The sequence below is a fragment of the Episyrphus balteatus genome, chromosome 1 (genome assembly GCF_945859705.1).
Source record: "Episyrphus balteatus chromosome 1, idEpiBalt1.1, whole genome shotgun sequence".
NCBI classification, from domain to species: Eukaryota; Metazoa; Arthropoda; class Insecta; order Diptera; family Syrphidae; genus Episyrphus; species Episyrphus balteatus.
Window position 1 is genome coordinate 41,752,685 of NC_079134.1, and position 26,286 is coordinate 41,778,970.

Here is a 26,286-nt window from a genome sequence, read left to right on the forward strand (position 1 = left end):
TACTTTCAAATATAACGACTTACATAAATGTTTATTTTGTATCTCTGTATGAGAAAAAAAAGAAGTTCAATTTCAGGCGCATGCGCGAAAAGCTTTTAGTTTTATATGTTTGCCTTAGCGAAGTTAGGGGACATTTATTTATATTTGTAGAGATCCTTTAAGTACAAGCAAAACATTGTAAAAAGCATTTAATTTTATAAGTTTGCCTAAGCGAACTAATTTTATTTCTAGAAGCCCTGTGAAAGTGAGTACAAGCTAAATTTTTTAAACTGTCAGGCAAACTCATGAGAATAAGAAATATTTGGATAAGTGCCATTATGGTGACCATTTTTGGTTTTTTTATTCATTGTTATAAAGAAATAAATAAAAAAGTGAATCTTTTCATATCGGTAATTGGTTTAAAATAGTGATATTAAAAATGGTTTACTGACCAATTTGGAGTTCATATTCAAGTAAGTAGAGAAGAAAGGAAAACAAGATTTTAATCTTCTCCACTTATTTAATTTTAAAATATTGATAGACATTTTAGATTTTTACCTAAGTTCAAAACAAAGTTAATTCTCTTATTTTTAAGAAAAAGCCAAAAGCCCAAAAAAATTAAAAAATTTTTTTCTGCTTCGGAAAAATGCAAGTTGACGGCATCCGGGTGAAACCTCTAAAGTCTAAAAAAACCGAATTTTTCAGATATTTTTTTCTGCTCCAGAAAAATTGTTCTTGAGTAAAAAGTTATTCTCTTTCATCTTCTCAATAATGATAAGATTTGACAATCAGAATATAATATAATTAAGTCTTTATTAAATAATTTTTTACAAGATAAGAAAAATCAGAAAATACCTAACCAAAAATAATAACTTTGAAAAAAAAAACACAAATGGTCACCATATTCTTTAAGATAGTGCAACTCATCAGGAATTAAGTCGAAGCCCTTAGAAAGTTCTGGTTTCAACTAGTCCAAATTTGAAACTCTTTTGTTATATACCTGAGTAGCTCGATGGGTAAGGTACCGGACTTTCAATCAGGATGTACGAGGTTCAAATCCAGCAAAATTCGTCAAGTAAGTAGAAGTTTTTTTCTTAATATAATTGTGTTTGGAAATTTAATTTCAGAACCAAAACTTGTCTGGATGGAAAACAAAGAAGAAAATGAAAAAATAAAATGTAATAGGTACACAAAAAAAAAATTCTAAAAAAATTCTAAAAAAAAAATTCTATACCTCGTTTAGACTTTCGCAATCATTCCACAAGTCTGCTCAGAGCTTCTAAATAAAAATAAAGCATTTTAACCTATCTGCAAAATGTATCGCCTCTTGATGAACGGGGATATAGTCCGGAAGATAAAAACACTACATTGGGAAGCGTCACCAAAGACGAACATCTAGATAAATCAAATTTCCTAAATTTGTTGCAAATGGTGCAAACCGTTTTTAAGATATAAACAATCATATACAAAAGTGGGCGTGGCAGGGGCGTGAAAATTTCGTCAAATTTTTTAAGATTTATTGTTATTACATCTACAACAATTATTCTTTGCAAAGTCAATTTTCTTTTTGGAAAATTGATTTTTATCCTATCCATCTCCATACATTCTCGTACCAAGTGTTCCCCAAACTAAGGCTTGCAGTCTTCAACGTTCAGTTTTGTGTCTTGTTTTAAAAATCAATTTTTTTGATAGCGGATTGATGAATTTGCTTAAAATTTCGTTTTTGTTATGTTTTTTTTTTTTTTTTTGAAAAATGCACACACGTTTATTTTGCTAAAAATGTCTCATTGACATCAAATATCACACTTTTGTTTGAAAATTAAATTAATCTAAAAAAGACAAAATTTTCAATGCACATTTTACAAAATTAACAAATTAAAGAGAAGTTTGTGCACCCTCCTTTGCCTTGTTTAAAAGGTTAATAAAGCTTTACTGAACATTTTAAATATAGGTAAGTAATTTATTAAACAATCTTTTGTTTTCACAATCTGATTAATTATGTTCTCCAACCGTAAACCACATTGGTTTTACAGATTATTTAAAAATTCCATAATTAAGTATATTTTGTATCACAGTAGATATTATTGATAAAACAATTTTTAATTAACACAATAAAACTTAAAAAGCTCGATAAATTTTAATAATTTGTATTAAACATTATTAATGAACTAGCATTCATTAATATAAATATATTTCACACCAATTATTATTGTATACTGACGAATATTTTTTGATTAAAATGAAAAATTAAAAATACAAAAAGTCAAAAACAGTATTTTCCAATATAAAAAATAAAATAAAATTATTATCATTTAAAAAAAAAATTGATTGAAATAACAACAAAAGTACTATGTATATTCGTAGTTTATATTTATTTATATTTTATTTTTTTAAGCCATTGATCAAGAGGAAACTCACAATTTAAGTGCCATATCTGTCCATGATGCTGGTGTCAATTGCATTGTTTTTGTTTATATTTTTTTTTATGTCGAAATAAAAAAAAAAACATCTCATTTCAAGTGGAAATAAATATATCCAACCTCGATGAGAATTTTGTTTTCATATAAAGTTCAATTGGATGCGGTTTTATTGTCATTTCAAAATGAAAAAAAAAAACCTATATTTCCCTCTCATATCGATATTATTTGAAACTACTTGAAAATAAAATTGTTTAATTTTTTTTATGAAATTTTATTATTGTTTCGAAAACAACGAAAATATTTCACCTCTCGTAAATATTATTTTAATAGAATTTATGTGTTTTATATTTTTTGTGTCTGAATCAAATTGTTATTTATTAGTTTTAATCTTCTAAAACTAGGTACTTTTAGAGAGGCAAAATATATAACATTATTTCTGAAATGAAATTCTCTCTATCAGGGAAGACTAAAACCACTCCCACTTTAACCAGCATTTCATCGCACCAAAATCTAAGCTATATAACTATGGGGAAATAAATTTCCATTATAAGCTCCTACTGACCCAGTTTTCAAAATTGCTAATGCCCGTAAGCCCGTCATATAAAACGGGCAACAACCAAAAGCAGCTATATAGACCAGGAAGGCCGGTACCGCCTATAGTTCCGTATATAACTACTCTATGCATTTGGATGCGGTGGTGGCACCCATAAAACATTATAATAAATTTTGCCAAAGAAAATCCCTAATAGATTTACACAAACCCCCGCATAACTGTATACACACAAACAGATAGAGAGAGCTCATAAACCCTACTCGAAGGATAAAATATTCCTTCGAATTTCGAAATCTCCTCTTCCTGATGAGCCTTATACAAGACAACAACAAAAAAAAAGGATAAAAGTCCCTGAATGGATGCGAAATCCTTTTTCGCTTGGCTTACAGCATCACTTTTATCCGAATTTACCAAAAAGCCGCTCAGTGCCCATTGATTTTTTTTTTATATTTCTGTTAGTTTTGGAAGTAAAATTCGATTCGAAGGCGACTGATGCTATTGATTCAAGAGTGAGAGAGTGTATGTCTGTGAGTTTAACTTTGAACACATATTTTTCCGATGGGCATTATTTCGGTTAAGGAGTGAAACTCTTGCCAAAAAAAATTCCATCCCAGCAAACCTGCCAAAGATTAAATTCATAAATATATGGAAGTGGCATTTTATGGGTCGACTTGGACATGCGGGTATAACTTTTTCTTTGGCGCGCATTGCAACGTTATATAGATGAAGAAAACAATCTTATATCCTGGAGGTGAAATAATTTGAAATGTAGGCAAGCTGTATGCTCTGACAGTGTTGAAGGATAAACGAGCAATGTAACCTTAAATATTTTGTGAAGAAAACTTTGTTTGAAAAACATTTTTGTGGGCTCTTTGATAAATCACTTTCGTACCTATTCTATTTGAAAGAGGCAGGTATAACTTCGCTTTTTGGGGAAGAACAAACTTTGTGTTGAGCAAAGTATTTTCTTAAAGAGAAGTAGAGTGTTTTTGGACTTTCAGGAAATGTATTTTGTTCTTTAAAATTGCAGCAAGTAGTTAGTCATCGTAAAATTTTCGAAACCGATTTTTTCATGACAAATGCTTATTTTTAAACTTGGACTAGAAAGTAAAAAGCATCACATAACTCTGGATGGGATTAAGAAGCAATAAAGTTTTATTTTTATTAGTCTTGATATAAATGTAGGTACTGCCAGTCTAGAGATTAATTTGTAAGAAATATTAAACTTAACAATAAAACGTGACACTAGGACTATAAAAAATTAATCAAAAGGTGGGTCTTCCAATAGTCTCAGTCTGTTGTGTGTTTTTCTAGTTTATCATTATTAATAACTGTGATGAATTATTGATCGTTGATAATGCATTATTAAAGCCGTTAAGATTTAACATTAAATTAAAAAATTGTGAATGCAATATTCGAATTCCTTAGAAAATTCTACATCTATTTCATATGCGCATTCTCTTTAAAATATGAGACATAAAAAGTTCTAGCGACATGAAAAAGTAGAAGCCAAATTCGCACCCGCCCGACAAACAATTTTGGTTCTATAAAGCTTTACAGAAGATGCTATTGATGCTTCTAAAAAGCATTATAGAAGCAAAGTTGTTAGTAGGGCGTGTGCCTATCACGTCACAAAAAAGAGGTGTGCCTACAGAGGGTTAATAGGTAACATCACTCTAGAGCTAACAAAAACAGCTTATATTGGATAATTTTTGTTCACGCACGTTATGGATGAAGGGAGCAATAGTTTTTTTTTTTAAATATTTATAAGGAAAAACACAACCAGACAAAGCATAATGATCTAGTTCTAGATAAACATTAGAGAATCCCTTCTTATTTGTCTACCAATAATGCCGTTTATTTGAGCTCCGTGAAGCCAGAACTGCGACCTCAAAATTTTTGAACTAAACTTGTCAAATTCGTTTGTCCACCTCTTAACCATGTTTGTCAACCCAAAATTTTCGTTTGTTCAACCTACAAAACATTTTAGAGCAAAATCTTTTTTTTTAGGAAGTCTGAAAAATAAAAAATCGTCTAAAACGCTTAAATTTTGAGATAAACCAATAAAACCAATCCGCCTCGAATTCTATACATATCGAATATTATAGTTTAGGAGCTATTCAAAAAACATATTTTGTTCTGAAAAATTACTTTTGAAAAAAAAAGTAATTTTTGGGGATTTTATGGGGCTCTGGATTTTTCAGTACAAATTTTGTTTGTTAAATGTCTCCTAAACGACAATTTTTGGTATACGTAAAAAACTCGAGGTGGGAAAACGAAAGGAATTTGAATTTAAAAAAAAGTAATTTTAAGGATTTTAGGGGACTACCTATCAATTTTTCAGTAAAAAATTTGTTTTTTGAATATCTCCTAAACCTAGGGTGGATAAACGAAGATTTTTTTGTTTGTATCCATTTCTCGAGGTGGACAAACGGTGGCCATTTAGGGATTTTAGAATAAATGATATTGTGTATGAGAGTTGCTATGAAAAAAATTGATTTTTAAGGATTTTAGTAGAAAAGCGATAATATTTGTATGTACGTAGAACTGGAGGTGGACAAAACGATTGCAATCCATTGGTCCACTTTCCAACAATTTTGTGTTTAAGTAAATTGAAATCTAGCATTGTACTCAATTTTTGAACTCGAAGCAGGACGTTTTAAAGTAAGAGCGGAATCGTTAAGTCGTCTTCTGACAACCGGTGCAACATACAGTGTGGTTTTTGATTTTTGCCTTAAATTATTTAATGGTTCCGAAGGTAAAATTTATATGTTTAATTACTACTCGATTACAGCAAAGTGAAAAGGAGTTTAATGTACGTTCATATGTTCAATCTTTGCTTATTAACAACTTATCGTAATTTTAAAAAGCAGGTATCTTTGAAAGAGTCATGCTTGTGCACTAATTACACTGTTCGGCAAAAAACTAAAAAAAAGTCGGGAGCAAGAACTTTATAAGGTGATTTTGATTTACTTTAGTGTGCGTGCTGAATTCAAAACTGTTTACAGATTTTTTCTATCACGTCTAGTTTTTGAGCTATACTCATCACTATTTTCGCTATAGGTAAAGCTTCAAAAACTAATTTTTAAATGAGTTTTTTTTTTTATGTTTAGTCAAAAATATATATTTTCCGTTATATGTTGCTCTTTATAAGTCCAAATCAGAGGACGCAAGATGGAATTTGATTCAAAAAACCATTCATTACTTTGAAAAAAATAATCAAGATTTTGAGATATCTATCATAAATTTCTTTTTTCAATATCTTTGAGAAAAAAAATAGTTTTGAAAAAATATAAATACCTTTAGGACGTGTTAATATGGCGTTTTGAGATTGCATAAGTAGTTAAAAAAAAAAAAAAAATAACGGTGATGTAATTCGATGTCAAATGTACCCAAAAAAAACGCATTTTTGACCTATTAACATTCAATTATTTCAAAAACGTGACGTGCCAGTGAAATTTTGACTTCAGATCCGGACTCAGCACACAAAATTTCTCTCGGAAAGTAGGGTTGGGTTCTTGCTCTATATCCGTTGCCGACCAGTGTTATTATAGAATAAGTCATTGAATTGAATATAGCACCCTCTTCGCTTTTGAGATAAAAGTCATGAACTAATTTCTTTTAATGTTCAATGGCTCTGGTTACAGCCCAAAACATTTTAATTAAAACTTAGTTTAAAAATTTAACCCCAACTACAATAAAATAACAGAAAAAATTATTTTCAGATTAATTAAAAGAATTAAAAATTTTAACATAAAAAATATATTATTATTCTCATGTTAATTTATATGAGAATAAGAAAATATTCGTTATCTTTTAAAATATTTAAAATTGTAAAAACTAGTTTTTACAATAATTTTCTTGAGTAAAATTGCAAGAAGAAAAAAAAAATAAAGACGGATGGTTCTGTTAACCGATTAAAAATCCACTAAGAAAAGAAGTCATTGCGACACATCTGGACAAATCGCTAAGAATTGTTAAAGTAGTAAAAATTTTTAATTTTTATCGAACTTTAGATTTTGTTGTTTTTTACTTTTTATACGTTGGTAAAGCATTCGACTGATGCCCCATGAGCTGTAGGTTTGATCCCAATAGGTTGTCAATTTTTTCTTTTTTTTTATTTAAATAGATTCTTTTTCTTTCAAAGTTGAAAAAACTTTGATTTTAGGATGTTTTATAACGGCAAATCGCTTTAAACTAACGATATTCTAATTTGATTTCAAAATTATCGTCAACAATCTAAAATCATTCCGAAAAATAGTTGGATCAAAGTGGTTTTCGTTGATTTTAAGTTGTTTTTTTAATCAGTGTAGGAAAATTTTTAATTTTTTTATGTAATTTAAATAAAATATTTTTTTCGCAGTATTTTTTTAATCCCATACATTTATTGAAACCGCATCAAAATTTTTTAACAATTCTTGAGTTTTGTTTCTTTTTAACCAATATCTGTCAATTGAGGTTGAATTAACGGCACAAGAATACTATTAAACGTGAACATTTTGAACATTGTCGTAAACAATTCATTAAGAATAAATTATTACGCATACGCCCCAGTGACCTCTTAAAAAATATTTTTATTTTTTATTTATAAAAATTTATAAAAAAAAATGTTACTATTAAAAATAAAAAAGATCTAGTTTTATACAAAAGCTTTCATTATCTCGAGCCAACTAGCTATAAATATTTGTGTACTTCGCTCGAGAAATATTCTCAAAATTAAAAAGCCAGCAAAACTCCACATCACGTTATTTTTGTTGTTTGGTAAATTGCAAATTGAAACAAAAGAGTTGTTCTTAATATTAATACAAAAAAAAAACATTAAAATCATTAAACCTCCAGTTTACGACTTTGCGTACTTAGATTCAAAAAAATGTAATCAAACCCAAAACGCCAGCATTTAAAGTGGCATCATTTTTCACTTGTCTGATGCTTCTCCACTTGGATGCTTTTTTGATGTTTTTTTTTTTTTCTTTTATTAGTCATACTTTTAAAAACTTTCTTTCCCATCTCTTAATTGGCATTGGCGATTGGCAACCGAAAACTGACAGAAGCGGTAGCAGACATAAACAAAACTTAAACATGCAGAGCACAACCACCACAGAGCACATCAAGTGTATCTGCTCAGCTTTATGGTCGATTAAATGTAGGCCACTATCCCACTATACCGACTCTGTGCGATGCGCTAGACATGGAAATATCGATATTAAAAATGGAAACACTATTAATAGCGTGTCATTACCTCCGGCTCCGGTCTATAGGCGCCTTTAATTTTTTTTTTTCAACATCCTACAAAAAAGCAGTGTGAATTTTAAATGAATTTGTTCATTGCACTAACGGTTAAGAAAATATACATAATTTGAAAAGATAAAAAAAAAACCAATGGCTAGTAAGTGATTAGTGGGAAGCTTTACTTTTTTTTTGCCTCAAATATTTGCACTCTCTTGAGGCGTCTCGTCTTTGTCGCATTCATTAAATTCAATGACAGCATGAAGACATTAACGCGACGAGCTACCGACAATGAAGATGGCAGCAACTTAATGAACATACAGACGACAACCGGCACTCGTGGTGGCATTTAAGTGAATATATATTTTTTTGAATTTTTAATATTTATCTAATATTCAAATTAATTCTTCAGGGAGCGAACTGAAGCAAAACGATGTTCTTCTGATTGTCTATGAAAAAAGCAAATGACGCAAAGAAGAAAAAAAAAAACGGAATTCATTTAGAAGGTGGTTTTGGGGGTTAGAAAGCTTTAGGGGTTTTAGCCTTTTAGATTGAAGATAACTTCCTGGCTGTGGAAAGGTTAAGTTTAACATGATCGCTATTAATAGTCCGCATAAAGTTCTTGGTGGTTTGACCTTTCGCAAAATAAAGAAGATACGGAAAACCAACATCTAGTGGTTTATCTTATTTTAAACATATTATGGAAGTGGTTTAGTCTTTATATATGTTACCCTCTTTAACAAAACTGTCTGAATTTCAACGACGCATAGTCGGTTAAACTTTAAAACAAACATTCTTGGTCGTGGAGAAAAAAAGGAAACATCGTTGTTTTAATTTTAAATGGCAAATTTTCAAAGAAGATTTTTGAAACTCAGAAAGAAGTTTATGAAATTATGATTTTCACATAATATACAATCATATACAATTTTAAATTTTATAGTAATAATAATAGAATTCGGATTTAGATATTACCGTGAACATAAAAAGCAACAATTTCGACAGCTTTCGTAGCAGTCTTCCTTTAAACATTGACTATTTTTAAGTCAAACTTTAAAAATGTTAATATTGAATTTTAATACAAAATAATTTAAGTTATACTTTTAATTATCTTACAAAAAGCAATTTCGAATTTAAAGTAGAAGAATTTTACTCGGCATCAGAATTATAAAAATATCAATTGAAAAACAATGCATTTGAAAAATTGAAAAATATTTGCATTTAAAAAAATATTTATATAATACATATAATATAAAATAAATTGCACGACTGGGTTCGCGCGTACTTGCTCTTATGGTAAAAGTTACTCTAATGTTAAAGCTCTTCATTAAACAAAATAAGGGAAAATTTAAAATTTGATATTTTCACGGAATTTCATAAGTGGTGCAAAAATACGGTTTTATATGATCTTTTACAAAAAACTAAGTATGCAATTTTATTTCTTGTATAAAAAGGATTTTTTAGAAAAAAATTTTCGAAAAAAAAAATAATTTTTATATATAAAATTTTTTGTAACATTCTTCAAAAAAAGTTTGGTATGGCATTTTGAAGAAATAATTAATTTACACATAAAAACGGAATTTCAAAATTTTTCACCAACCCGTTTCCAAAAAATTGATTTTACAAAAAAAATTTTGAAATATTTTTAAAAAATCTAAAAATGTGTTTTTTGAAAAATTTTAATTTTTTTTTAAATAAAAATTGTTGAAACGTTTCTGTATTTTTTACGAGAAATTCATAAATCAAAAAAACCGTTCTATGGCAGGTACCGTTAATAACAGTACAAAAAATATTTTTTTTATTTCCAAAGGGAACTTTTATGTGTTTCACTACATACAAAAATTTTGATCAAAATCGTAAGAGCCATTTTTGAACAAAATTAACTTTTCCGTTATATAACAGGTACCGTTAATTTTGGTCCTAAAAAAAAATTTCAATTTGTCCTCTAAGGAGGTCACCCAAAACTGTTAACTACCAAGTTTGAAGAAAATCTTTCCATTAGTTTAGGCGGTAGCTCGAGGTACAAACAGACAGACAGACAGAATTGCCGGACCCACTCTTTTGGCATTTTCCATCATCGCTATGTCATGTAAAATTGTTATCTCGAGTTCGAATTTTTTTTTTTACGAATCCTAAACTTGCCTTATAGTACCTACCTATATCGCAAGTCAAAAATTAAAAATTGCATTAAAAAAAAATGTTATTGCAACATTTCTAATTGAAGGTAGAAGAAGTTGTAAAAATATCAATTCCAAAAAAAAATGCATTTGAAATTAAAAAGACAAATTTTATTGCAACTGAAAAATATTTGCATTAAAAAATATTTGTTGGAAATAAAAAATTTTGCATTAAAAAACAGTGTCCACTGCTACTGAAAAATATTTGCATTGAAAATAAAATTTTTATTGCAAATACAAATATTTCGCATTAAAAAATTTTTTTATGGCAAATAAAAAATTTTCTATTTCACATTGAAAAAAAAAATTGAATGCATTTTACATGTGCATTAAACATTTTGTTTTTAATATTCGTCGAATTTCTTACAATTTTAACTATTTGGCCTTACTTATGTCAAAATTGTTTGACGAATATTAAAAAAAAAAACAGTTTGTATAGATTTTTTTTTGAAGTTATACTTCTTATGGGAGGGTGGGTATGAAAATTTACTTTTTGACAAGAATGTCAAAGGGATTATGACGCGATCACCCTGGGTAGCAGGGCTGTCGTTTCACCTTTAGAGTAGGCAGTACTTTAGTATTTAAAAATGCAGTACGGCAAACATAAAACACACAACACGTTGCAAGTTACATGTTTCATGTGGCAAGTTGCATGTGGCAAGTCGTATGTGGCAAGTTGCATGTGGCAAGTTGCATGTGGCAAGTTGTATGTGGCAAGTTGCGTGTGGCAAGTTGCATGTGGCAAGTTGCGTGTGGCAAGTTGCATGTGGCAAGTTACATGTGGCAAGTTGCATGTGGCAAGCTGCATGTGGTAATTTCCATGTGGCAAGTTGCCAGGGTTGCAAAAAGCTCACATTTCAGCTCAGCTCACAGCTCAGCTCAAATTTGAGCTAGGTACCATAGCTTAGCTCATTTGAGCTGAGTTGAAAGTGAGCTGAGCTGAAAGTGAGCGCCCCAACTTCCAACGCCTATATCTCGGAATTTTGAAGAAAATGAAAAAAATTTTTTTGATGCCAAAAGGTAGCGGGGACTCTAACCTACATTTGACTACAACTCTCATCCCTGTAGGTCCACGCGTTCTCAAACCGGGAGAGCTTAAAAGTACAAAAAAAAATAGGCACGATTCTGAAAAATAGGCATGATGTGGCGGTTTAACATGGAAGGCGATTTTTTAAAAATCTGACAATGTGCAAAGCGTAGGCCCATGACACAAGCTATCATTTGGCATCACTCCCAAAAATTACTCTCAAGCGGTTTAGCTTCCAGGAGCGTTTAAAGATTCGGGGATTTTTCGAAAAAAAAATTTACCCCAACTTTCAAAACTGATTTTCTCGGAATTTTAAAAAAAGTCGAAAAACCGGATTATACCACTATCGGGTAGCTGAGAATATAAGCTTTCATATGGCACCACTCCCCTGTCTCTAGATCAAAGCGTTCCAACGCCTATATCTCGGAATTTTGAAAAAAATGAAAAAAATTTGTTTGATGCCAAAAGGTAGCGGGGACTCTAACCTACATTTGGGTACAACTCTCATCCCTGTAGGTCCACGCGTTCTCAAACCGGGAGAGCTTAAAAGTAAAAAAAAATAGGCACGATTCTGAAAAAATAGGCATGATGTGGCGGTTTAACATGGAAGGCGATTTTTTAAAAATCTGACAATGTGCAAAGCGTAGGCCCATGACACAAGCTATCATTTGGCATCACTCCCAAAAATTACTCTCAAGCGGTTTAGCTTCCAGGAGCGTTTAAAGATTCGGGGATTTTTCGAAAAAAAAATTTACCCCAACTTTCAAAACTGATTTTCTCGGAATTTTAAAAAAAGTCGAAAAACCGGATTATACCACTATCGGGTAGCTGAGAATATAAGCTTTCATATGGCACCACTCCCCTGTCTCTAGATCAAAGCGTTCCAACGCCTATATCTCGGAATTTTGAAAAAAATGAAAAAAATTTGTTTGATGCCAAAAGGTAGCGGGGACTCTAACCTACATTTGGGTACAACTCTCATCCCTGTAGGTCCACGCGTTCTCAAACCGGGAGAGCTTAAAAGTAAAAAAAAATAGGCACGATTCTGAAAAAATAGGCATGATGTGGCGGTTTAACATGGAAGGCGATTTTTTAAAAATCTGACAATGTGCAAAGCGTAGGCCCATGACACAAGCTATCATTTGGCATCACTCCCAAAAATTACTCTCAAGCGGTTTAGCTTCCAGGAGCGTTTAAAGATTCGGGGATTTTTCGAAAAAAAAATTTACCCCAACTTTCAAAACTGATTTTCTCGGAATTTTAAAAAAAGTCGAAAAACCGGATTATACCACTATCGGGTAGCTGAGAATATAAGCTTTCATATGGCACCACTCCCCTGTCTCTAGATCAAAGCGTTCCAACGCCTATATCTCGGAATTTTGAAAAAAATGAAAAAAATTTGTTTGATGCCAAAAGGTAGCGGGGACTCTAACCTACATTTGGGTACAACTCTCATCCCTGTAGGTCCACGCGTTCTCAAACCGGGAGAGCTTAAAAGTAAAAAAAAATAGGCACGATTCTGAAAAAATAGGCATGATGTGGCGGTTTAACATGGAAGGCGATTTTTTAAAAATCTGACAATGTGCAAAGCGTAGGCCCATGACACAAGCTATCATTTGGCATCACTCCCAAAAATTACTCTCAAGCGGTTTAGCTTCCAGGAGCGTTTAAAGATTCGGGGATTTTTCGAAAAAAAAAATTTACCCCAACTTTCAAAACCGATTTTCTCGGAATTTTAAAAAAAGTCGAAAAACCGGATTGTACCGGAATTTTTTTTCTTATGATAAAAAAAGAAATATTTTACTAAAAAAATAGAAATATATTTACTATCAAAAACACCAAGAGAAAAGATCACGAAAAATTATCTGTCTAGAAACAAACAACTTAAGCTATGGTGTTTTATAAAAGTTTAAAATATCTTCATATTTCATTATACTTTCCAAATAAAAATCAATGTATCCTCTCACCCATCACAGCTCAGCTCAGCTCACTTTACCTTAGCTCACCCAACAGCTCACCGACAGCTCAGCTCAACCATCAGCTCAGCTCACTTTCAGCTTAGCTCAAATGAGCTGAGCTATGGTACATAGCTCAAAAGTGAGCTAGCTCAAAATTTGAGCTGAGCTGCGAGCTGAGCTCAGCTCACTTTTGAGCTTTGTAGCAACCCTGCAAGTTCCATATTGCTACTTACTACTAGTGCTGAAGCACACACAATCCTCATAAAATTACCATATAGCACATTTTATGCGCAATTCATTTACTTTCGTTAACCATATACCGTAAGTTCTGAACCGCACAACATGAGTAAATTTCACAGATTAAATTGAAAACTACATGGACGCAAGGAGGATGAAAGAATTAATTTATTGTTCACTTGATAAAAATGTAAAAAAACGAAGTGTGGATTAATTAATTTAATAATAGAAATTAAAAATATCAAATGAAATTCATTTATATATACTGAATGAGAAGTATAACTTCAGTCGCGTGTACATGTGTACACACACTCTTTTTTTTTTTTCAATGAAAAACATTTTTTATTTGCAATAAAATTTTTTTTATGCAAAACATTTTTACTACCAATAAAAATTTTATTTTCAATGCAAATATTTTTCTGTGGCAATAACATTTTTTTTAATGCATTTTTTCTTTAGTTGCAATAAATATTTTTTTTTAATACAAATTTTTTTTAGTAGAAACAAATATTTTTTATCTTAAATTTGTAATGGAAATCAAATGCGTTAAACAAAGATTTTTACAACCCTGCTCGGCATATTAGTGTATCTAGTTACTAGAGCTCTCTTGAATGAGAGCCACCTCCTTAAAAATTTATAATATTTATAGTTAAGTTTAATAAGAAAATTATTAAAAACTAAAAAAAAAAACATACAATTTTTTTTTTTTTTAATTGCTCTTTAAGTGGTTTTGACCTCCAAACGTTTGCCATAATTATTTTTTGTTAAATAAATAATTTTAATTTTACTGGCCTCTAAGGGCCAAGAAAAAGGAAATATTAATCTTAACAAAGATTTACAAAATTTCAATTAGAACAAACAAATTTTTTTTACAAATTTTGCGATTGAGGTTGCCCAAAGTTTCATGTAGATATTTTTACTTTCTATTACTTTCGGTTTCAGAAAATCTCAATAAAATTTCAAATTGATCTAAGCCATGACGCTATTAAGCTAAACGATTTAAAAAAAAAAACACTATTTGCCCATTTATGTTATGGTCACCAACAACAAAAAAAACTGTTCAATGGTAACACTAATTAATGCGGCACAAGCCATGTGGTTTCCTGTGCTCCAAAGTTTCATGCTAATGTAATCAATTCAAAAGTTTTCTTTCTTCCGAGACACAATTAGTTGATAGCTTTGTGTTGATGGTAGGTTATAGGTATTCCAACTATAAAACCTCAAACCCATAACACAATAACGGTACATAGTCGGTAGGTAATAAAACCCTTTTGTTCATTTTATTTTTCCACCCGATATGGTCATTTTAACTCTGATTTCCTTATTACCTAGTTGCTGCTCTGGTAATGATTGGCAGCAATCGTGGTTATAATCATAAATTGCATTAAATAATCATTTTTCATTCCGCCAACCGTCACTCTTTTTTTCCTCTTCAAGACTTGCTTCGCTAGCAACAGCTAGCAGCCAGCTGCACACGAAATATCAAATTCCAAAACCAAAAATAATAATAAAAAAAAGACCTTCTCCCCTTGTGATGATGCCTTGTGCCTTTATAGTTTATCGTTTCGGATGAACTCATGAATTCCAACTTTTACTTTCATTATTTAAGAGGTAAGTGAACAGATCAAAGTCTAATTAAGCCACTGTGATCGCATCATCGCAAATACCACGGAAGATTATATTATTACGACTTTGAGTCGGTCTTCTTCTTCAGTTTCAGTCTTCACTTCGTTTTTTGGTCTTTGGAATAACCTTAACGCAAAACAACGCACACCTGAGATGTTACTTCATGTCAATGGTGGCTGACTGCCAACAACGACACGAATTATACGATATCTACTATTTGCGGCGGAAACTAAAGCCAATCCAAGAGTCAAGCCTCAGCCAAAGCCAATAATAATTTTCCTTTCACAAGAAACGTGTCTTTGGATCTTCATCATCACATCTGAAGACCCGTTTTGCCATCTTCGGAAGCTAGTTACGGATGCATTGAAAGTGAATTGCACTCTCAAGTCAAAAAAAAAAAGTGTAATTCACATTATTGCGCCTGTGTCTTTTGCATCTTTTCCAGCAGCATCAGGAACATTGCAATCTTTTTTATTATTTTTTTATATGCCTCTATATCTGCATGTGGAATTCTTGTCGTGCTTCGATTTAGATTGCCTCCAGGTACCTAGTTCTTGTTTTTTGTATTTTTTTTTTAGAGTTTATTTACGTGTTTGTACGCCGCAAAGATGCATCTCACGATGGCGCAGTAAAAATTCCACTAGATTCATCCAATAAAGTGATTTTCTTTGTATATGGGAATTTTAATCTTTTAGTGTCACACTACGTTTCAAGAAATTATAGATTCATTTTTTACTTTCGATGCAAAATATGTTAGCAAAAATAAGTATTTTCCAAAAACTTCCTGGACACAATCTCCTCTATTGAAATCTCCAAAGCATTAAAAAAGAAATGGCATTTTGAAATCTTAAAATGCGAAAATCAATCTCAAAACCCAGAGCTCAGAATGCTTAATCTTAAAAATCTTAATATCCAGGGAGCACAAATACTCCTAATTCCAAAAACCCTTGAACTCGAAATTTCGAAATTTGAGGATACACCATTTAGTTCAAAAATTTCAAAAACACAATAACAAAAAACTCCTGGAAACTAAAGTTCTAAAAAATCAAATCAAATCAAAATTCAAAATCCAGGGATCCTGAGAAAACGGAATTCTTTTCTGAAAGCTCGAAATAGCGAAAAACTCCTAAAAACCTAAAATTTTGGAAAATCAAAATTCAGAAAGGTGAAATTCAATGTTTGATGAAAATATTAAATTCAAGACCGAAATCCTGAATGTCCAAATTTCGGGTTCAGATTCTCGGTTTTCAGGAAGTTATTTTTCAATTTTTAAGACATTTTTGGGGGCTAAGGCTTGTCAGGGTTTTGATTGAAATTTTGGTTTCACAGAATTCTAGGTTCTTTTGGACTCGAAATTTCTAAGGCATAAGTCAAAATTCCAACAAAAAAAAAAACAACGAAAAACTCGATACACAACAAAACCCAAGCTATCAAAAACTCAACTTCGGAAAACCCAAAACCATAAAACTCATTCCAAAAATCTATAATCTCAATCTCAAGATCCAGAGAACCTAAAACTCTCCTTATCCCAAAACCTCGAAAACACAAGATCCACAAATTTTAAAATTTCAAGATCATTCCAAATATCAGCATCCTAAATTCATGAAATCCAAAATTCAAAATCTAGGGAACCTGAAATCCTGAAAAATAATGAAAATCAAATATATTAATTCAAAACCGAAATTCTGAATATTTAAAATTTGTTATTTGAGGTTTCTCTGTTTTCGGTATGTTGGGTCTTGGTTTTTTTTTGTTTAGATGTTGATTGAAATCTTAATTTTTACACAATTTTAGAATCCAAAGTCAAAAAACACAAAACCCAATGTGCCAAGACTTCAAAACTTGAAAAAGTCAAAATTAAGAGAACCTGAAACCTCCGAAACCAAGAATCCAGAGAAAAAGGTATGAAAGAATCTGGAAAAAAATCGAAATTGAATTTCGGGTTTTCAACTTTTTGATCGAAATTTTGGTTGTACAGAATTTTGGGTTTTTGTAATTTTTCTCTTGATTTCACTTCAAATTTCTGAGTATAGTTTCTTTAAAACCCAGAAAACCCATAATTTACCGAATCTTAAACTTTGGAAGAAATGACGAAAAGTTCCAAAAAGCCTAAGCTGACAACCATTAAAATCGAAAAATTAAATTCAAACCCCAAAATGCTAAGTTTTAAAGTTTGGTATTTGAGGTATCTTCGTTTTTGTGGATCTTGAGTTTTCTATAATTTTGGTCTTTAAGATTTTGATAGAAATTTTGGTTAAACAAATTGTGTGTAGGTACTTTTTCTCCCTTCAACGTTCTGACTATTTTTGTATTTAATGGCAGACTTTTGACTTTTATTAGATTTGAGGGTTTCTGGATACAGGGTTTTCTGCATTTTGGTTTTGGGGGCAAAAATGATGTTTACTTAGATTAGAGTTTTCAAAATCCAAAAATCTTACAATTTGTGATTTTACGATTAAGAATTTTCTCGATTTTGGTGTTTTGGGGAATTTATATTTTGCAGGTTTTGGGTTTCATTGTGAATTCAAGATTCTAAAATACTTCAAATAAAGTTATCTTTCAACATTACGATGAATATTCGAATTTTGAGTTTTCAAGATACAGAATTTTTTTTTTGGGTGTTTCAGTAATTCGGGTGTTACCAATTCTTGTGTTGATAGGAAGCTAAATTATTTTGGATATAATAGTGAGGTTTTTGAAGTTTGTTTTTTATACCTCAACAAATTCAATGCTTTTCATAAAATTGGGATTCAATCGTACGACACGAAGTGTTCAAATGAGATAATCGGGCGCCAGAGAAGAACCTACAAAGATTACTAAGCAAAAAAGTTACATAGTAACTCGTAACTGGTTTGACATTTTCGTTTTTTTTTTTTTTTTTTTTGCTTCATTTTATTTTATTTTGTTCCAAGTGAAGAACTGACCTTGCTTGTTTGTTGATCTCAGCACAGAATGAGTAATGAAAAAAATAATAAATAAAATAAAAAAAAATACAAATAAAAATTATATAGTTAAATAAGCACTTTCACTGGATTTTTGGTTGTTTTTAATTGTTTTATTATTTCTTCTTTTTTTTTTTGATTTTTTGTTTAAAGCAACACTTTTAACTGCTAAGAGGCTTAAAATAATAACGATGAAGATGGACCACAACATAATTCAGAGTAAAAGTTTAGTCATCATTAAAAATAAAACAGCTCATTATAATTATATTGTAGTGTTCAGACAACAAAAAGTAAACAAAAAAAAACTCTTGAAATTGAAAGTCTTTTCGGAGTAAGAATTTAATGGTAAAACTTCAAGCAAAGTTAGTTAATCTGATAGAAATATGGAAAGGGGGCAGACACACTATTTTTGAAAAGGTGAAAAATTAATTATAAGCGGAATGCGGGTAAGTTCATATAATGTGTGAGCTCAAACATCTTCTTGGTGTGCAATAATAAGAAAGTATTTCAAATTAATGCCATACAGATCTCAAGAAGTATTTGAAGTGTTAAAAAATTCGAAAGGCAATGGCAATATAAAACTATTAACTAATAAGGACATCTTAAAAGTTTATGTTAAGAAGCATCTAATTATAAGACCAATACTCTTTACTTTGTTCAATTTGTTCAAACATTTAAACTAAACAATAAGTTGTTGTTGTTGCTATACAAAAGGTCTACCTCTTGAAAAATTAATATTTTTCTTCTTTTATTTCTGATTTCAACGAAAATTTTGACATAAATACGCTTTAGTAGATTTTATTTAAAAATTTAGAAAAAAAATTCAAAAATAACGATTTTGGAATTTTTTTTTAAATATTGCAAACTTTTTTTTGAAAAATCAATTTTAACAGCATATATGCGATATACATACATAGGTAATATACATCAAATTATGAATTCGTAAAAAAAAACTAAAATGCACGACTGGCTCGCACGCACTTGCTCTTAAAGTAAAAGTTGTTTAGAATGTTTAAATTTCTTATAGCATTCGCCAACAAAAATTTTAATAATAAAATAAATAAAAAAAAAATTTTACATTTTTAAATTAAAAAAAAAATTCTCAAGAAATTATTATTCGAAACTTAAAAATAAAATTAAAAAAAAAATTACCAACCCGTTTTCAAAAACTTGATTTAAAAAAAAAAAATTGTCTAAACATAGGTACCTACATTTTATAAGCCGCTTTTTTTAGCATTCTATATCAGAGCGTTACTTGTAACGGAAAAGTTTAATTTTGTCAAAAACGGGACCTACGATTTTAATTAAAAAAATTAATCAAATAGTTTTAAACAAGTTTTATTTTTTAATAGTTTTTTTTTCAAATATCGGTACCGGAACCGTTTTTTTTAATTCTGACTATCTATCAAATAACTTGTTCAATATTAACGAATTTGTATGCAAATGGATTTATACTGCCTTGATATTTATTTAATTTTTGTTTTTTTTTTTTTCAAAATGTATCTACATTTATAAAAACTAGTTGTTAAAAACGGCTCTCACGATTTTAATTTTTTTTTTGTTAATGCATCTTAATAGAAGGAATAAAACTATATCGTGCATTTTATTTTTTTTTATTTTCGAAAATTTTATAGGTACCTATACAAAAAAAATTATTTTTTCAAAAAAAAATACAAAAATTCGTTCTTATACAAGAAATTAAATGGCATACTTCATTTGGAGATTAAAATCATTTAAAAAGATGTGTTTTTTGACGTGATAACGTCTTATAAATCAATGAACCATGGCAGCCACCACAAAAAAAGTGACGCCATTTTCTAGCGTTCCACTCTCGCACTTTCGCAGTGCGAGCAAAAATTTCAATTCAAAATTAAAAATAAACTATTAGTGACACAAAAATCTTCTATAGCTTATTTGAAAGATAATAACCTAAAGTTAAATACATTTGAAGGATTTTAAAAAATTCTATCTTTTAATAGGGTAAATAGGGGTAAACAAAACTGCGAAAAATTGGCTATTTTCTAAATGCGACAATGTAAAGAGTTGAATTTTTTTTAATCGATAGATAAATTTATTGCAAGACTGACATTGATATTGAAAAAAATTCTAAAAATTCCAAAACCAAGTAATAAATGATATTCTAAAACTAAAACATGAGGTAGACCTTTGACAAAGTAGTGATTATAGGTAGGGAAAATTTTTTTTGACAATTTGAAAAACGTGATTCGAAAGATAATTTAAAAAAAAGTTAGGGGTTTGATATGGATTTTTTTTTAAGTCTCTGAGTTTCAAAATATGAATTTTTGAAAAACACCTACTTATTTTGGGGTGTTTTTGGGTGAGTTTTTATTTTTTTTTTTTTTAATTTTTTGTTGCATTCAAAAAATCTCAAGCATATAGAACATCTATTCTATGACTGTATATACATATGTACAAAAAATTGGTATTTTAAAATGATTTTTAACCGAATAACGGGAAAAACAATTTTTTTTGTCCCAAGTTTTTTGACCGTTTTTTATTTTTATCTTTTTTTCTTCAACAGATAAATGAATGAAATTTATAGTTAAAAATAGGGGTTGGGGTCAAAATTCTGCCGGGGTCAAAATTCTTTTGTCAAAATTCTGCTTTCAAAATTCTGCTTTACAAAATTCTGCCTTCAAAATTCTGCTTTTCAAAATTCTGTTTTTCAAAATTCTGTTTTTCAAAATTCTGCTTTTCATAATTCTGCTTTTCAAAATTCTGCAAAAAAGGGTTTGGAAAATGTTAAAAAGCGCGCGCTTTTTAACATTTTCCAAACCCTTTTTTAATTTTTTGCAGAATTCTGTAAAATCATCTTTTTGAAAAATTATCTGCTTATTTGATTACTTACCTACATAATTTGTCATTTTTTAAATGCGAATTAATTTTTGTTTTATAAATGAATAAATTTGAAAATATTAAGAAAAGGTTTTTAATACTAAACATTTCCGAAAATAACTAAAAATTTATTAATTTATCAAATAAAGATGAATATTCAAAAATTTGAATAAGAAAAGGAATATACAACATCGGTTCCAATTAGTATACATATTTTATTCGAACCAATGTTGAATTACATTAATGAGGTGTATTTTTCTTTAGCCAGCGCATATGCTATAAAAAAAAAAAAAAACAGAATTAGCAGAATTTTTTTCTTCAAATATAATGCTGGCAGAATTTTGAAAAGCAGAATTTTGAAAAACAGAATAGAAAAAAAGCTGAATTTTGAAAAACAGAATTTTCGCTGAAAATGCAGAATTTTGAAAAGCAGAATTTTGAAGCCAGAATTTTGACCCGATCTCTAAAAATAGATAATAAATAGGACTATATCTGTTCAAAATTTTAATTAATTTTGTTGTCACAATTTTAAGATAACGGTACAATAAAGTTCTATTTTTTATTAGATTATATCTTTTGATCTAGAGCAAATACAAACTTGATTTAAATTTATTGAGCTTCTTGATAATATTACCTTTCTTTTGATGTATCACACATAACTGTACATTCACTGCAAGCTGCACAATGTTAAATTAAAAAACTTGCGAAATACCTCAAAACATCTGTGGAGATCTGTTTATCATGAACAACAGCCACCAGTGTGGGATGTACCGTAATCTCAGTAACTTTTTTTCTAGGCATCGCAGAAATAAGATTGAAAGGTCATATGAAAGGTGAAATTATAAGCTTTAACATGATATAAAATTTTGTATAGGTTGTCTAAAAAAAATATATTCAATAGCGTGAGGACATAAAATTATATGTTTTTTTTTGCTTTTTTTGATGAAAATTGATCGAGTTCAAAAAATTCTAGCTCTTTTTGTAGATGCCTAATAGACATGATCGATATATATATTTTGATCTGATAATAAAATTTATTATAGGTTGTTGTATCAAAAAAATGAATTTTTGGGTGATGGAAATGATTTTTTCACTTTTTTCATAAGAAATGATTGTTTTTAATAATACTTTTTGCGCATTGTAAAAATTAAAAAATGGTTTTATTATTAAGTAATCAGTTGAAAGTTTTTCAAATTCTTGGCTAACCTATATCCATATTCACCTTTATCTAAAACTCAACTCTGAACTAATTTGATGGCTTAACCGAATAAATATTAGAAAAAAATTCGTTTAAAGTCAAGTTTCATTATTTTTTCGAAGCTTAATTTTTTCTACTAATCCAAATTAGCTAACACAATAAAAAAATGAGAAATTTGTAACACACGTAATTGGATAATAGCTTTTTGTTAAAAAAAATATATAATCTTTTCAATCTATCTGAAAGGTAACACTGGCCTCTCAACAAGACACAGAGATAGGAAGCAAAAGGTGAGAAGATGTAATTAAATTAGAGATTCTGTTTTACATCGAGTTAACTTTCTTTGTAAATTAATCTTTTTCGTTGTTGCAATTTTTTTTGTAATTTTCTTTTGCTTATATTTTTAAGCATCATGGAAGGTGCTATTGCAAGAGTATTCCACTTAAATGAAAAGTTTAAATTAAACTTTGCAATTCTCTAATTAACAATTATTTGCAGTGTTTTACTATTCAACAAAAAAAAAAAAAGTTCAAAAAAGAAAGAAGAGTTAAAACAAGAAAACAATAATTGTTTTTATTTTTCTTATTCTTCAGGTAAAAAAGGGTTAAGGCTAAAGTAGACTTTTTTTCAGTACAAAAAATAAAGGAGACTTCTTCGAGTAGGTAGATTAACTTGACTTCTTTTCATTCACTTGCACTTGAGATTCTATTTGTAATTCATTTTCTCCATCCAGAAGGCGTTACTATCAAAGTAGGTAAAGATAAATATAGAAAGAACAAGTTTAAAGGTATTTCTCTATTCCCTATTCCCTATTCACTATAAGTTCAAACTTCTTTATAAAATCGAAAGAAAAAAAAACCAGATTGAAAAAACTTGTTGTCTATAAAAATGGTTATAAATAAAAATGGCAATTTTTTACTCGGATAAAAGAAAAAAAAAGATGCAATCAATTTTAAAGTCAAAAGTGTTATTTTTCATTCATCTAGTAACGCCTAGGGAATGTGGGGAAGGAGACTCGAGACTGGAGAGTAACAAAAGAAATCAAATTTATATTATGAAGTTAGCCATCAAACTGGGGGGGATTTACTACAACAATAAAGAGCTGTTGTAGGTCTTTAACGAAACAAATTATGGGGTTTTTGTGATGAATGAATGTTAACAATTTTGAGTTATGTATGTTTTTTTGATAAGTGGCTAGTGTGAACAGAATGATAATTTATCAAAATAAGTCATTTATGGGGAATGTAATTGATTGTGTTTTCAAGTAGGTAATAATACTTTAATTAATTGGAAGTGAAATTAAGACACTAATTGACATAAAATTGCTGATTATAGTTTTTTATGACTCAGAGAAAAGGGTAGACGATTGAGGTAAATGACATTCAGCAATTATTTGTCTCTGCAGTTTATAAGTTTTTATAAGGTCCAAATTGATAGAAGAATACGGTTACAAGAGCACTCGTAAATTATAAAAAAAAAAAAACCTTCAGTTTAATGACTTAGAAGTTGCGAGTTATTGCCACTATAAGTTACTTTAAGTTGTTTAACTGATTTCATAACGATGGAAATAGCTTTTCAAGATAACAATCAATGATAACAATATTTATGATAAATACAAATATTTGGGTTGCTTCTAAATGCGGTATTTTTTGTCATTTAAAAAATCTTCAAAAGTAGTTTATTTTCTCTAATTGATTGTGTGAAGTGGAGACGTCATAAATTATTTATATATAAATTTAAGTAACCAGTTATAGTAAAATAATCAACTATATTTTTAGGACTTTATAAAAGTATGTGCCCATATTACTTTAATTCTACTAGTAATATTATGTAAAAAAAAAATAATAAGATAATAATTCTTATAGTAAAGTACTTAAACTTAAGATTAAAGACCTTACATATTTATATCTGTATGTTTTGTAGAAAAACGGAATAACATTTTAAATCCAATCATAATTTACAAGAAAAAGCTAAAAAAAAATATTTTTTCCTTTTCTCGTTATAACAATTTTTGTATATGAAAAGCTTGCAAAAAAATGACATCATTAAAAAGTTTTATGTTTCTTCTAAAGAATAAAGCCATATTTAAATTTTTACAATGCGTAAAAGGTATAAAAATAATTTATTAAAAACAATCATTTTTCATGAAAAAAGTGAAAAATATCAAACATCATCATCAATCCATTTTTTACTATCAAAATATATAATAAATTTTATACCATCTAAAAGTCTGTTGTTTCAGATCAATATATTTATATAAACCATGTCTGTATGACATCTAAAAAAGAGCTAGAATTTTTTAAACCCAATCAATTTTCATCATTTTTATCTTCTTCCACCATTAAATCCATTTTTTTATATGACAACCTATGATAAATTTTATATTATTTGAAAGCTCATTATTTCACCTTTTATATGATGCTTCAATCATATTTCTACGATGCCTACAAAAAAAGGATGAATTTTTTAAAGCCCTCCATGTCGAAATTTCAAACTGAGAATATGGTACTTCCCACACTGGTGGCTGGTAGTGCGCAACAGATCTCCACAGGTGTTTTGAGATATTTCTGAAGTTTTTTTTTTAATTTAAGATTATGTAGTTTGTAGTGAATTTACCGTTATGTTTGATATATCAAATGAAAGGTAATATTATCAGCATGCTCAATAAAATTTTAATGTGCTCTAGATCAAAAGAAAGAACGTGTTGAAAAATAGAACTTTATTTTACCGTTATCTTTATTTTGCCAAAATGGAGTTGAGTTAATATATCAAGTGTCGGGGTTGATTTATAAGACAACGAGTTATAATTTTTAAAGATCTATGCACATTAGGGTGGGTCAAAAAAATCAAAATTCTTTTTTTCTGATTTGGTACTCCGAAAAATCGATTGCTAGATACCCCTAGAATATACATACCAAATATGAGCTCTTAATATTAATGTGAAAGTAATCCACTTCGCAATTTTCCATTTTTACATCAAGCTTCTACTAAAAAAAATCATTTTTTTTAAAAATCGACTCTTTAGCAAATTTCTTTACATATTCTTGTAGGAAATTGAACGCTTTACAAAAAAGGCCTTGTACACTTTTTTCGTTTATCTAACCGTTTAATAGATATTTGAGGTCCAAAAATCCAGAAAATCCTTCAAAATTCGTTTTTTGTTCTTAATTTTGTAACAAATTGAAAAATTATAATCAACAAATGCGCAAGACATATTCTTGTAGAAAATAAATTTTTCCACAAAAAAGGTGTTATTAACTTTTTTTATTAATCTAACCATTCTAAAGATATTCGAGGTCAAATTTAAAAAAAAATTATAAAAACATTTTTTACTTTTCAAAATTTTCTTATTCACTGAAAATTCATTATTTTCAAATTTGCAAGATATAGTCTTGTACAACATTTTTAACAATGCACAGTGGGTCCCGCCATAGGTCAAAAATAAAAAAGTAAATGTCAATTTTTTAAAATCCAATGATTAAACAACGCTCTACAATCTCCCATCGAACCAAAACCAAAAAAAAATTTGACGGTTACCCTTTTTTTCATTTCTTAATCGCTGCAGTTTTTTAATCTCTGCAGTTATAAGGTGTGAACTTTCGATAGTGATAGCGGGTGTTAAAAATTGTGAACAGTATTTAATTGTTATGGATATTAAACGAGAAGGTTAATACTTTCTAAAAAAATAAATTATATTGTTAAATAACATTAAGGCTAATTGTAATGGGGCTCGTTAGCGAAGCAATTTTAACCATTTTTATTTAGCTCAATTTTCATTAAATTAGAGATTTAGTTGGTTTGCCTTCGAGTGCCCTCTACAATTTAAGTTCTCAAATGAAGAATACCGTCCTACCTTTCGAAATAAAAGCGCCGTTTTTTCCCCTTTTTTCCCCTTTTCGAGTAATACGAGTTTAAATGACGTTACACGGAGAAAAAAAAATTACAACGTAAAACTAAAAAAATTCCTTTTTGGCACTATTATTTTTATAAAAGACTGAACTAGAGGGTAAGGGTAAAGTGCTCGACTGACAGGCAGGTCCATTTCCGGCATTAACCATTTTTTTTTTATATTTTCAAAAAAAAAAATTTT

The 26,286-nt window shown here is 29.4% G+C and overlaps 1 protein-coding gene and 1 long non-coding RNA gene across 2 annotated transcripts in view; one reads left to right on the top strand and one right to left on the bottom strand.

Annotated features, from left to right (window-relative positions):
- LOC129921319 (polypeptide N-acetylgalactosaminyltransferase 2) overlaps positions 1 to 26,286 on the bottom strand; it is a 189,792-nt gene that overhangs the window by 128,844 nt on the left and 34,662 nt on the right. The window lies entirely within an intron of this gene.
- LOC129921324 (uncharacterized) lies at positions 16,203 to 18,784 on the top strand. The gene is made up of 3 exons (XR_008773499.1): positions 16,203 to 16,365; positions 18,296 to 18,361; positions 18,416 to 18,784. It is a non-coding gene; the product is annotated as an uncharacterized LOC129921324 (long non-coding RNA).